The sequence below is a fragment of the Bubalus kerabau genome, chromosome 1 (assembly GCF_029407905.1).
Source record: "Bubalus kerabau isolate K-KA32 ecotype Philippines breed swamp buffalo chromosome 1, PCC_UOA_SB_1v2, whole genome shotgun sequence".
Lineage (NCBI taxonomy): Eukaryota > Metazoa > Chordata > Mammalia > Artiodactyla > Bovidae > Bubalus > Bubalus kerabau.
The window spans coordinates 233,272,425-233,286,627 of record NC_073624.1 but is presented as its reverse complement, the minus strand read 5'-3'; the positions used below and the strand labels follow the sequence as shown (position 1 = coordinate 233,286,627).

Genomic DNA, 14,203 nt, shown 5'->3' with positions numbered 1-14,203 from the left:
AAGCTTGGTCCTACCCCAGGGCCTTTGATCTTGCTGTTACTGTTGCCTGAAATGTCTTCTCTCCAGACCTGTACATGTGAGGCTCTTTCTTGTTCAGTTCTCAGTGCAAATGATGCCTCATCAGAGACCACCCTTGACCACACCAGCCCAGGCACTCCCCCTACAATGTCATCCTCTGGCTCTTTGGTTTGTTGTCTTTATAGCATTAATCATGACCTGATATTACACTACTTACCCTTTGCTTCCTGTGTGCTTTCTGCACCCCTAACATACAAGAGCTCTGAGACCAGGAACTTTGTTGTCTTGCCTCTAGAGTAGTGCATGTACCTCTAAAGTAGGTGCTCAGGGAATATGAGTTGGATAAATGGATGGAAAATGGAAGAAAGTGTGGGACAAAAGGTAACAAAGGGTAAAGGAGATATAGGTGAGAGAAAGTCACACTACTGACAAGGCATAGTCCTGAATGTTTTTCTTTATCAGTCTTGTGATATAACTTAATCTTTATACCACACCACATAGAAATGGAGAAGCACTCTGTTTGAATCCAGTCTTTGGTGGTTTCAAATCCTAGAGAGGTTAGTTAAGCAAGCTGTTGGAGAGGCCTGAGCCCTAACAGGTGGAATGTTATGCCACCTAAGTAAAGAATTTCAGCCAGAGAAGAAAGGATGCAGTTTCAAAGAGATAGAAATGGCTTCCAGCTCCACAGTGCTTCCTGGACTCCCTGGATGGGGTCTTAACCACGCTCCATCAGAGCATCAGAGCCTGAGGGGGTAGCTTAAGACTTTGATCCTTATTTTTAAAGCAAATCCATCCGAGGGGAGAAAGGCTTGTAGCTCTTTTATTTTGTGACTAACATTAGCATGAGTAGGTTTAAGTGTGTGTTGAGAGATGGGAGGTGAGGACAGAGGGGCAGACCCTGAAAGACAGCATGAAGAGGGATTCTCAAGCCTGGCTGCACATTACAGCTACTGGGAAGATTTTAAAGATATTCATACCCAAATTCATTCCAAGTTGCTCTGGGGGGAGGCCCAGGCTAAGATACTTTCTGAAATCTCCCTAGATGAATTATATAATGCAGCCAGAGTTGGGATGCCTAAAGAGAGGGATCCAGGAAGACACAGCTTGTTCCAAGACATCCCCTTCATCATCTGGGGATTTTGCAGTGAGATTGCCAGGCAATCAACAATCTCTGAAAGCCAGCCATATCTGAGATTTGGGGATAGAAGCTTTGGGGAAGATGGCAGAAAATTTTCCCAGACAGGTCTCTTACCCCCAGGACCTGGCAAAACAAAAAATATGGATTGCATACATTAACTGTCAAATAAATTAAGAGCAGGGTTTCTCAACCTTGTCACCATAGACAATTATTTGTAGTGGGGGTTGCCCTGGGCATCACAAAATGTTTAGCAGCATCCCTAGCCTCTACCTACTAGATGCCAGCAGTGCCTGTTCCCAGTTTATAACAACCAAAAATGTTTCCAGACATCGCTATCTGGCTGTTGGGGAGTAAGATTGCCCCTGCTTGAAAACATTTGTGGTTTATAGAGATCAAAGCCTCTATGGTGAGGTGTCAATGTAATGAAATCTTCATTTCATCAAGGAAGATGCCAATGAATATAAAACTGAGGATAAGAATGCATTAAATTCTTCAAATGTATGCATGATGAAATTTTGGAGATAACAGCTGGCAATTTTTCTTTTATTTGAAGGATGCAGTTAAGTAGCCTTTTGCAGATGATTTGAAATGATGGAAATGGTAGCAGAGGTGGAGGCAGAGAAGTTGTGCCTGACACCAATAAGGCAAACACCAAAGAAACAACTGATTTGGAAGCTTTGAAAGGTTCCAGGAGATCTCTGAAGCTTTATTATCTGGGGAGAGGAGCAGATTCATGTTTCAAGAGCAGAACATAGGTGGCCCTCTTCCAAAGATAGAGTTGATTGTACTCCTTGGGATTCTGACAGGGGACTTATGATTTTTCTGGGCTTCTGAGGCAGAAACCCTAATCTCTCAATGCAGCGCCCTTGAGGGCATATTTCCAATGTGGAAATACCTGAAATGGATGCTTACCAGGGTTGGGAATTTATCCCCTTGACCTTGGCAGCTGGAACTTGTTTGCAAAATTGGGGAGATTGATAGCTCAATCACAGTTCAAGTGGCCTTCATTCTAAATTACTGTTGAACTGTCAGGTGTGGTATAAGGAAAGTGCACCAAAGGCACAAGGGAACACGAGCAGCCTCCAGGGTCATTTGAGTCTGCAGGGAGTGAGGGACCCTCCAGGTTGGAGAAGCAAAGGAACCGTGGACTCCATGACTTTTGCCACTGGTGTACTTTAAAGGGTAATTGACCTTCAGTCACATACTTTCATGTCATGGCTTGAGTGGGACCCCAAAGTGGCTGTACCCTAAGCAGGTGGGAGACCCTAGTTGCTGACTGCAACAATGGAGGCGTGATGACAGCATTACTAAAGCTCTGAGGACTACACAGCCTTTGCTCCCGTTTTTCTGGAATACACGAGGCCCAGGGAGCTATGTCACTCAGGGGAGTGGTAGAGCAACAGGGAGGGTGATGAATATTAAAGCCACTGGTGACTTAGGGCTGGGTTGTTTTGATTCTAAGAAAATAAAGCCATGTGTTATCTCTTGTACTTGAGTCGTATCTAGTAATTCATTCTTGTTATAATACTGAATCTATTTTAGAATTTTATCTTAATGAACTAAACACAATGGTATGAAAGGGTTTAGCTACAGGGATGTTCATTACCCCACTTTCTGTTAGAGTGAAAAATTGACAAAGATGTAGATGTTTATCGATTTAATACCAGTTAAATACATTTTAGTTCATTTATACAAAGTGGTATGCAGACTATAAATACAGTATTGTGGAAATCCCTTTAATTAGTAGGGGGAATTGAGCATCTTTTAAATAGAAAATAGGTTACAAACACCACACATTTTTGAAAAATGAAATGGAACCAGCTTAGGTACACATATATGTAAAGAGTCTGGAACATATATATTAAGGGCTAATAGGAATTTCTCACTGGTGGAATAATATGTTATTTAATTTTTTTCTTTGTGTTTGTATTTATTCTGATTTCTCTACAGTGAGTATGTGTTGCGTGTAAAACAAGAAAATACATTTTAAAAGATAAGGGAGTAAGTATTGGAGGAAAAAGAACAAATCTCACCTAACAGTATTTGGCAGTATTGAAGAAACATGGATTGGAAATGGATTTCACTCTTCTTTGGAGAATATCCTTTCTCTTACCTTTGTTCCCTTGATAAAACACTCTTGGTGGTGGATTCACAATGGATTCTTTCACTTCGTCTAAAACTCTGTCTTCTTTCAACTCCTGAAATGTCCCACTGTACAGACTGAAGGGGAGCATTTTCATTAGAAGGTTGCCTCTGTTTCTCAAGGAGGAATAAGAGCAAGAGGTACAACTCTTCCTCCCCTTCCCCAGAGCAATTCCAGTCTGCTTTGTCCTTTTCCTCTGTAAACTCCCAGGGCATTTATTTTTATACTGTACAATTTAGATGGATTGCAGAACATTTTACATTGTTTTCTAATGATGTATGAGTCTTTTCCTCAAGCTTGATTAAACCTCGAATCCAGGATCCATCTTTTATGTGATTTTTAGTTTGTTATTCTCTTTCTTATTGTCATTACCATCATTAATACAATTGTTGGGTGGCTGAGGGAGAATTTCTTAGAGAGATGGAGTTTGAGTTTTGATAAGATTTGACTTTGATGATATGTTGGTCAAACTATATTCCATAAACCCAAGGGCAAATGGAAAATATTACTCAATATTTACAATAGTAAAAGAGTAATACTGTGTTTGTGAACACTGTATAAGTATTGTATTCTTCCAAATCATGTTCACGTATATTCATCAATCCTCAGAATATTGAAGTGAGTAGGGTAAATGAGTAGGAACTTTCTCCATTTTTACAGATAAGAGAAATAAAATACAGAGAAATTAAGCGACCATCTAAAATGATTTTCAGTGGATTAGTTGCAGATCTTAGACTAGAATGTTGGTTTCTTGATTTCATAACTGAAACTGGTTTCATATCAGCACAAAACCACAGCACTTGGCTGAACTTTAATATATGCTTATTTGTTTTTGGATTTTCAAGTCATATAAACAGTAGTCCTCTCCTCTAACATTTGTAAACTATAGATCCTTTGTAATGAAGACCAGAGAACTTAAAGATGGAACAACTGTTGGAACTTAATTCTGAACCAAGGAAGAATATACACAGGGGTCATTAGTTCAGTATAATAAATGTTGACAGTGTTTTTAACATTCATGGAAGCAACCCAATATTCCACCAAGGGTGGGGCAGTCTCAGAGGATGGACCGAGGGAATGAACTCTAAACATGAGACTGACTAGGATCTTCTCCTTCCCAAACCATCCTTTCCACCAAGTCTTTGGCAGGACTGGGTCCACAGAGCAGAACTTGAGGCTAGCTGCAAGGGCAAACTGGACCACTGTGCAGCTGGAGAATGGCCATCTTGCACATGCAGGGAGACCCACTTAACCAGCTTGCCTAGGTATGCAGTGGAAAATGGGGCCTAGCCAGTTTCCTGACTTCAAATGGCAGAGGTCATTCTCATTTGTAAAACTTTGCCCAAGGGACAATGTTGGGATGCCAAGGTCTGGGAGCATGATTCCTACCTTCTTCCTTGGGCAGAGGAGGAGCAGTGGATGTTCATTCCAGTCTTCTTTGTTTCAGGAAAAAACAAGAGTAATACAGAAGTCAATAGAGGTTATCTATTGATTACTCTCTGAGTTAAACCCAACTTCTTACTCTGACCCGAGACTGTGCTGTATTGACTCCCTGTTCTTTCTTTGGCTTCATTTCTTATTCTTCTTGCTTTCTTCTCCTCAATCATTCCCTACCCCACTTCCTTTGCTCTGCCCTGGTCTTCAGGCTGTTTTCCAACCATGCCTGACATATTCCTGTCTCAGGACTTTTGCAGTGGCTACTGCCTTTATTTAGAGCAGTCCTCACCCAATTATCCACATGATTCAGCCTTTTACCTTCTTCAAATAGTCATACCAATATCATCCCCTCATTGAGAACTTACATATCTACTGTCTATTGTATCCCATACACCCTTGCTATATCTTACTTCATAGCACTCAACACCATCTAACATACCGTGTTTTTAGTTTGCTCTGCTTTGATCATTGCCTTCTCCCCTTACTAACATACACTTTGTCAGAGCAGACCCTTATCATCTGTCTTGGCCATTGCTATATTACATGGCCTCTGTGACAGGCATAGACTATTTAATATGTATTGTTGAATGAATGAGTGAACAAATAACCTTATTGACATGATATATGGGCAGACGGAGGCCCAGAGAAATGAAGTGACTTTCCCAAGGTGACTGGAGAAGTGTCTTGGCAGAGAGAATTTATCACCTGATGGAGCCCAGGTCTTCTGACTTCAGTTCACACGTCACCACATTAGTATGTATTTCCAAATAGGGTGTCCTGATGTTATTCAATGGCTATGCACTTAAAGATTACAGAGTGGCATTTTACTTTCACAGATTAACATAGAGACAAAGTGGAAAAATTCAGTTCTCCGGGGAGAGTGGGCAGCCCCTGCTGGTTGGACTTTTAGAATTGAGGTTTTCCATTCTTCTCCTCCCCAAGAACTGCTTTTGAACCAGGGAAATGTAACTTTCATGACGATGAAAATGAAAACACCAGAACTTTCTCATCTGGTGGAGAACTTCAATAGCTATTTCAGGAACAGAGTACAAACTCACAAACTAGGGTAGAGATTGCCACCCTTATGGTTAGTGTTGGACTTCATGGTATTCCTTTTTTCCTACAGCCCTCCACAACATTCAGGAGTCATCAATTTACAGGAGCCTAGCCCTTTAGAACTGCAAGGCTCCAGGGAGGCTGTACGGCTGCATAGTGAGTTACCCTTTAAGAAGCTGGGAGTTAAAGATGTACCTGTTCTCTTAGAACTCAATACCTTTATCTATACATGATGGGTTAGTACAGAAATTAGAAAAGACCTCACAAGGGGATGGAATATTTCTTAAGCCCAAACATGATCTCATGACTTTTTTAGTCTGTGACATCCAGAGGTTTTCCCATCTGAGTTTCAGTTTCCTCTCACTATCATAGCACCAGATAAAGTCATATGTATCATTTTCTTGCACAAACCAGTCTGATAGCTTCCCACAGACACACATGCCTCCTGTCACACCTCCTCACCTTTCATTTCCTGCTCGTTTTTGTTTTTTTTTCCTTTTCTATGTGTGGTGCCCTTCTTTTATGCATGGTGGCACTGGCCTTTTTCTATGCATGGTGGCACTGGCCATGCTCCCTCACATGTAGAGACTTCCCCACAGGACACCTCATGATGCTCTTGCTGAGTAACTGGTTCCCAGTTTTCAAATCTACACTGAGATGTGCTGCCTTCTCAGGGGAGCATCTCCTCCTCTGGCCCTCCAATTGGGTGTTTAAGCACCATTATAAGAGCTCTCATAGAACCCTGGTCTACTGTGCTGGATATCTTTGGTTTACCCCACTTCTGATCCAGATTGACCCTTCCTCCTCCTCCTATGTGTCAGATAAGGCTGATCTTCAGGCTATACTGCAATAGGATCTTTGCCCTGCAGCTTCTGGTTCAGTTTTACTAGGCAGGAGATGAGAGGCAAGGGAAGAAGAGGGTGGGCTGCTGTGGATTGTTCCTATCTCTCCCCAGGCTATAGCTTCTATCATGCAGCTGCCTCTGCACAGCTCTCTCCTTGGTAGTCACCCTTTCCACTGGCTTTTCAGACTCAGACATCATAAGAGCTCCCAGCTCCTCTAACTTCAGTTGTTCTGTCATTAAGTTGTATCCAACTCCTTGTGACCCCATGGACTGCAGCACACCAGGCTTCCCTGTCCTTCACTGTCTCCCAGAGTTTGCTCAAACTCCTCTCCCTTGAGCCAGTAATATCATTCAACCAACTCATTCTCAGTTGCCCCCTTCTCCTGCCCTCAATCTTTCCCAACATCAGGGTCTTTTCCAATGAGTCAGCTCTTCACATCAGGTGGCCAAAGTTAGTGGAGATTCATCTTCAGCATGAATATTCAGCTTCCAGTGAATATTCAGGGTTGATTTCCTTTAGGATTGACTGGTTTGATCTCCTTGCTGTCCAAAGAAGACTCTCAAGAGTCTTCTCCAATGCCACAATTTGAAAGCATCAGTTCTCCAGCACTCAGCCTTCTTTATGGTCCAACTCTCATATCTGTACATGGTTACTGGGAAAACCGTAGCTTTGATTATATGAACTCAACTTTTGTCAGCAAGGTGATGTCTCTGCTTTTTAATATGCTTAAGGGTCCTCGATAAAATGCCGGAAGTTATTTAAATACACAGCTGACCTTGTTAGACCTTGAGGACATTTTCAGTTCAGTTCAGTCGCTCAGTCGTATCTGACTCTTTGTGATCCCATGGACTGCAGCACGCTAGGCCTCCCTGTCCATCTCCAACTCCCGGAGTTTACCCAAACTCATGTCCATTGAGTCAGTGATGCCATCCAATCATCTCATCCTCTGTCATTCCCTTCTCCGCTCGCCCTCAATCTTTCCCATTATCAAGGTCTTTTCAAATGAGTCATTTATTCACATCAGGTGGCCAACGTATTGGAGTTTCAGCTTCAACATCAGTCCTTCAAATGAACATTCAGGACTGATTTGCTTTAGGATGAACTGATTGGATCTCCTTGCAGTCCAAGGGACTCTCAAGAGTCCTCTCCAACACCACAGTTCAAAAGCATCAATTCTGGCTGGTGCACTGGGATGACCCAGAGGGATGGTATGGGGAGGGTGGAGGGAGGGAGGTTCAGGATGGGGAACACGTGTATACCTGTGGCGGATTCATGTTGATGTATGGCAAAACCAATACAATATTGTAAAGTAATTAACCTCCAATTAAAATAAATAAATTTATATTTTTTTAAAAAAGCATCAATTCTTCGGTGCTCAACTTTGTTTATAATCTGACTCTCACATCCATACATGACCACTGGAAAGACCATAGCTTTGACTAGACGGACCTTTGTTGGCAAAGTAATAGCTCTGCTTTTTAATATGCTGTCTAGGTTGGTCATAACTTTTCTTCCAAGGAGAAAGCTCCTTTTTATTTCATGGCTGCAGTCACCATCTGCAGTGATTTTGAAGCCCCCCAAAATAAAGCCTGCCACTGTTTCCACTGTTTCTCTATCTATTTGCTATGAAATGATGGGACTGGATGCCATGATCTTTGTTTTCTGAATGTTGAGCTTTAAGCCAACTTTTTCACTCTCCTCTTTCACTATCATCAAGAGGCTCTTTAGTTCTTCTTCACTTTCTGCCATAAGGGTGGTGTCATATGCGTATCTGAGGTTACTGATATTTCTCCTGGCAATCTTGATTCCAGCTTATGCTTCATTCATCCAGCCCAGTGTTTCTCATGATGTACTCTGCATATCAGTTAAATAAACAGGGTGACAATATACAGCCTTGACCTACTCCTTTCCCTGTTTTGAACCAGTCTGTTATTCCATGTCCAGTTCTAACTGTTGCTTCCTGACCTACATACAGATTTCTCAAGAGGCAGGTCAGGTGGTCTGGTATTCCCATCGCTTTCAGAATTTTCCATAGTTTATTGTGATACACATAGTCAAAGGCTTTGGCATAGTCAATAAAGCAGAAGTAGATGTTTTTCTGTAACTCTCTTGCTTTTTCAGTGATGTTGGCAATTTGATTTCTGGTTCTTCTGCCTTTTCTAAAACCAGCTTGAACATCTGGAAGTTCATGGTTCACATATTGTTGAAGCCTACCTTGGAGAATTTTAAGCATTACTTTACTAGCATATGAGATGTGTGCAATTGTGCGGTACTTTGAACATTCTTTGGCATTGCCTTTCTTAGGGATTGGAATAAAAACTGACCTTTTTAAGTCCTGTGGCCTCTGCTGTGTTTCCCAAATTTGCTGGCATATTGAGTGCAGCACTTTCACAGCATCATCTTTCAGGATTTGAAATAGCTCAACTAGAATTCCATCATCTCCATTAGCTTTGTTCACAGTGATGCTTTCTAAGGCCCACTTGACTTCACATTCCAGGATGTCTGGCTCTAGGTGAGTGATCACACCATCATGATTATCTTGGTCATGAAGATCTTTTTTGTACAGTTCTTCTGTGTGTTCTTGCCACCTCTTCTTAATATCTTCTGCTTCTGTTAGATCCATACCATTTTTGTCCTTTATCGAGCCCATCTGTGCATGAAATGTTCCCTTGGTATCTCTAATTTTCTTGAAGAGATCTCTCGCCTTTCCCATTCTATTGTTTTCCTCTATTTCTTTGCACTGATAACTGAGGAAGGCTCTCTTATCTCTCCTTGCTATTCTTTGGAACACTGCATTCAAATGGGTATATCTTTCCTTTTCTCCTTTGCTTCTTGCTTCTCTTCCTTTCACAGCTATTTGTATGGCCTCCTCAGACAGCTATTTTACTTTTTTGCATTTCTTTTTCTGAGGATGGTCTTGCTCCCTGTCTCCTTTACAATGTCATGAACCTCCATCCATGGTTCATCAGGCACTCTATCAGATCTAGTCCCTTAAATCTATCTCTCACTTTCACTGTATAATCGTTAGAGATTTAATTTAGGTCACACCTAAATAGTCTAATGGTTTTCCCTACTTTCTTCAATTTCAGTCTGAATTTGACAATAAGGAGTTCATGATCTGAGCCGCAGTCAGCTCCTGGTCTTGTTTTTGCTGACTGTATAGAGCTTCACCATCTTTGGCTGCAAAGAATATAATCAATCTGATTTTAGTGTTGACCCTCTGGTGATGTCCATGTGTAGAGTCCTCTCTTGTGTTGTTGGAAGAGGGTGTTTGCTATGACTAGTGCATCCTCTTGGCAGAATGCTATTAGCCTTTGCCCTGCTTCATTCTGTACACCAAGGCCAAATTTTCCTATTACTCCAGGTGTTTCTTGACTTCCTACTTTTGCATTCCAGTCCCCTATAATGAAAAGGGCATCTTTGGGGTGTTAATTCTAGAAGGTCTTGTAGGTCTTCCTAGAACCATTCAACTTCTGCTTCTTCAGCATTACTGGTTGGGGCATAGACTTGGATTACTTTGATATTGACTGGTTTGCCTTGGAAATGAACAGAGATCATTCTGTCATTTTTGAGACTGCATCCAAGTACTGCATTTTGGATTCTTTTGTTGACTATGATGGCTACTCCATTTCTTCTAAGGGATTCCTGCTCACAGTAATAGATACAATGATCATCTGAGTTAAATTCACCCATTCCAGTCCACTTTAGTTCGCTTATTCCTAAAATGTTAATGTTCACGCTTGCCACCTCCTGTTTGATCACTTCCGATTTGCCTTGATTCATAGACCTAGCGTTCCAAGTTCCCTTGCAGTATTGCTCATTACAGCATTGGCCCTTGCGTCCATCACCAGTCACATCCACAACTGGGTGTTGTTTTTGCTTTGGCTCTGTCTTTTCATTCTTTCTGGAGTTATTTCTCCACTGATCTCCAGTAGCACATTGGGCACCTACTGAACTGAGGAGTTCATCTTTCAGTGTCCTATCTTTTTGCCATTTTATAGTTCATGGGGTTCTCAAGGCAGGAATACTGAAGTGGTTTACTGCTCCCTTCTCCATTTGACCACATTTTGTCAGAACTCTCCACCATGACCAGTCCTGTCTTGGGTGGCCCTACATGACATGGCCCATAGTTTCATTAAATTAGACAAGGCTGTGGTCCATGTGATTAAATTGAGGACAACTTACAGGATCCAAAAACAAAGATCAAGGGAATCCAGTCTATTAAAGCAAAGAATTAAGCCTGAAAGAGTGGCTGCCTTGAGGGACACTAGGAACCTCAGCCTGGGGTTCCAGCAGTCACACAAGAGCAGGAGAACAAAGCCTGCATATGCAGCTGTTGGATGTTTGTGGATGAGATTCCACTCCAACCCTTGCCTGGTAGAGACTCTCTGGGAAAGGTGACCCCACATTCTTGCATACCCTGGACATTCCTGGTTTATACCTGTTGTCTCTGTATTGCTACTAATAGTACTTGCCTCCCTTACATCAATACCCAGGCTTGGACATGAATGACATTGTTCATCTACTGAAGGGCTCTTTAGTGGAAGAATGGGCAAGGAAAGAGAGAAAGCATCCAGCTTCAGACAGAGCAATTGGGAGATGCTGAAAAATAAAGAAAATATCCATTTTGACCTTGACTATGGTAAAAGAGATTTGTGTGTTTATTTGCTCAGTCATGTCCAACTCTTGTGAGCCCATAGACTGTAGCCTGCCAGGCTCCTCTGTCCATGGGATTATTCAGGCAAGAATACTGGAATGGGTTGCCATTTCCTCCTTTAGATCTTCCCAACCCAGGGATCAAACCTGTATCTCCTGTGACTCCTGTATTGCAGATAGATTTTTCACTCACTGAGCCATCAGGGAACACTAATAAAATATGTATCTCCTGAAAATTAACAAGTAGACTGCATCCTTACTTAGCATGCAGGTCAAAACGTTGTATATATGCCTTGTACTTAAAACCTGAGCATTTTTAAAGAGGGACAATCACTCACAGTTTAACCAAATAAAAATAATGTTATACTGTCTTTTTTAGCCTCTCTTCATTTTTTTTAGACAAGTTTATTTTTTCTTCATTTTTATATTGGATAATATTTTATGAAGAAGCATTATGTACTGAATTTTCACTCAACATAATGAAGAGTTTTATTTACATGTTGTAAACGATATTTAGGATGCCTGTTTTATTCTACTGAGTAACTGCAATTCAAGAAAAACTGTTATATTGAACATTTAAACTGTTACCAATGTTTGCTGTTTGAACAAATATCATGATAGACATTTTGAGTATATATATTTCCTGACATTTAAAATAGATTCTCCATAGTGAAATTACTGGGTCAAATAAAAAGGTCACTGTTAAATTTCTTGATCCATGTTATCACCGATCGGTTTCCAAAAGGCTGAATCAATTTTCACTCTGTTTCATTTTGACAGGATTGGACAGTCAGTTATTGAAACATCTTCCTGCACAAGTTATGAATATCTATAGCCCTTTGGAAGTGAGTGCTGTTCCTCCTCCACTGAAGGCCCTGCCCAGGAATTATCCATAAATAACTGGCAAGTTCAGGGCCATGAATCTGAGATGAGGAAAGGAGAAGGGAAAGCAACTGCAGGAGCCACAGCCTGTCACTGTGAATCTTGGCAGTAGGAATTCCATAACTCAGACAGCCAAGATATAAAAGGAATATTAAAGCTGTAAATAATTTCCAATTAGCACCATTATCTACGTCCTGGGCTGCCTAGCACCCAGATTTCTGTTGGTAATGAGGGCTGGGATGTTCCTTCAGCATGTGGAAGAAAAGCCCTCACATCTTCTCTGGCAGAAGAGAGAGAATACCCATAGCACAGCCCAATGGTCTTCCTTGGGTTCTAAAGTACACAGACCTATTCAATGCCTAAATACATCCACTGTAGTTGGAAGAATCCTGAGACTTACAAGTATTTCTGAAGATGGATGATTCATAATAGAAATGGAAAGAACATGGCATGTGAGGCATAAATGGATGGGGGTTGAAGTTTTGCTTTTTCCAAAATAACCATATGACATTGGATGAAGGTGAGGGGGATGATAATGTGATAAAGATCTATTCAGTAGATAGTTATAACATTTCTGCAGTGCATCAGATAGCATTCCTGACTCTGAAGACGTGTTAGTGAATGAAGCAGACAAACACTGCCCTGGTGGAGCCGACTTACATGCTCTCAGTATATGACAGGGAAGAAACATAATAAGTATGCTATGTAGTGGCTTAGAGGGTGATATGATGGTTAGTTTTATACACTAACTTGGCTAGGCCACAGTGTCCAGATATTTAGTCAAACATTATTCTGGATGTTCCTATGAGGCTTGTTTTTTATTTTTATTTTTTTCTTTTTAAGATGAGATGAACATTAAAATGGGTGGACTTTGAGTAAAGCAGATTACCCTCCATAGTGTGGGTTGTCCATATCCAGTAAATTGAAGACCTTAATAGAGCAAAGATTGACCTCACTCAAAAGAAAAAGAACTATATTGGGTTGGTCAAAAAGTTTGGGTGTTTCCACACAATAATATGGAAAAACCTGAATGAACATTTTGGCCAACCCAATATCAACAGAAGATCTTTGACCTTAAACTGCAACATCAGTTGCAGTTCCGTGGAACTCAGGCCTGCAGCCTGCAGATTTTGGTGTTGTCTGCCTCTATAATTTTCTAAGTCAATCCCTTCAAATAAAACTTTTCTCTCTCTCCTCTCTCTATTTCTCTCTCCTCTCTCTCAGTATATCCTGTTGGCTCTGTTTTGCTGGACAGCCCTAACATAGGTAATAAACATTATGAGAAAAATAGGAAAATGAGAAAGGGGATTGAAAATCTATTGATCTCCTCCTTGAATCTTCTTACTTCTTTCTCCTCCACTCTGATTCCAAAAATGTGGATTTAATACTGGGAATCAGTGCATGTGTTTCTTTTATAAGCAATGCAGTGGATATTAATAGACAGCCAATATTTGGTTTATTCTTGGGGCTGGTGCACTGGGATGACCCGGACGGATGGTACGGGGAGGGAGGTGGGAGGGGGGTTCAGGATGGGGAACACGTGTACTCCCGTGGTGGATTCATGTTGATGTGTGGCAGAACCAATACAATATGGTAAGTAATTAGCCTCCAATTAAAATAAATAAATTTAAATTAAAAAAACAAAAAACAAAATAATCTGTCTGGATTTGAATCCCCAAGGTTTACTTACCCATGGAGATGATGATTATTGTCTCCTCAGGAGCAGAAAATGACTTTTTTTTTTTTCTTCTATCAACAGAGTTTATGGCCTCTTTGAGCTAATAGGTACAATAGAAGTTTTGGAGTTTAGCCATATTCCAACTTTAATGATTATAAAAATCAGCTGGTATGATGGTGAAAATGCATAATCTTAGGCACCAGTCCTAGAATTCTGATATAAATGGCCTTGGGTCCAGGCATCTGATTCAGTCGTTGATGAAAAGACACATTCTCTGAGAAGCATGATCTCATTCAGATGTCTCAGCTATGTCCAGAAAGGGGAAGTAATGGACTTAAGGTTACCAAGTG

General features: G+C 41.0%; 1 long non-coding RNA gene across 1 annotated transcript; it reads right to left on the bottom strand.

The window, feature by feature from the left end:
- Nucleotides 1-3,267: 3,267 nt before the first annotated feature.
- Nucleotides 3,268-14,000, bottom strand: LOC129636183 (uncharacterized). The gene is made up of 3 exons (XR_008706746.1): nt 13,866-14,000; nt 4,689-4,735; nt 3,268-3,376 (listed from the first exon to the last, which is right to left on the bottom strand). It is a non-coding gene; the product is annotated as an uncharacterized LOC129636183 (long non-coding RNA).
- Between the last annotated feature and the right edge of the window lie 203 nt (nt 14,001-14,203).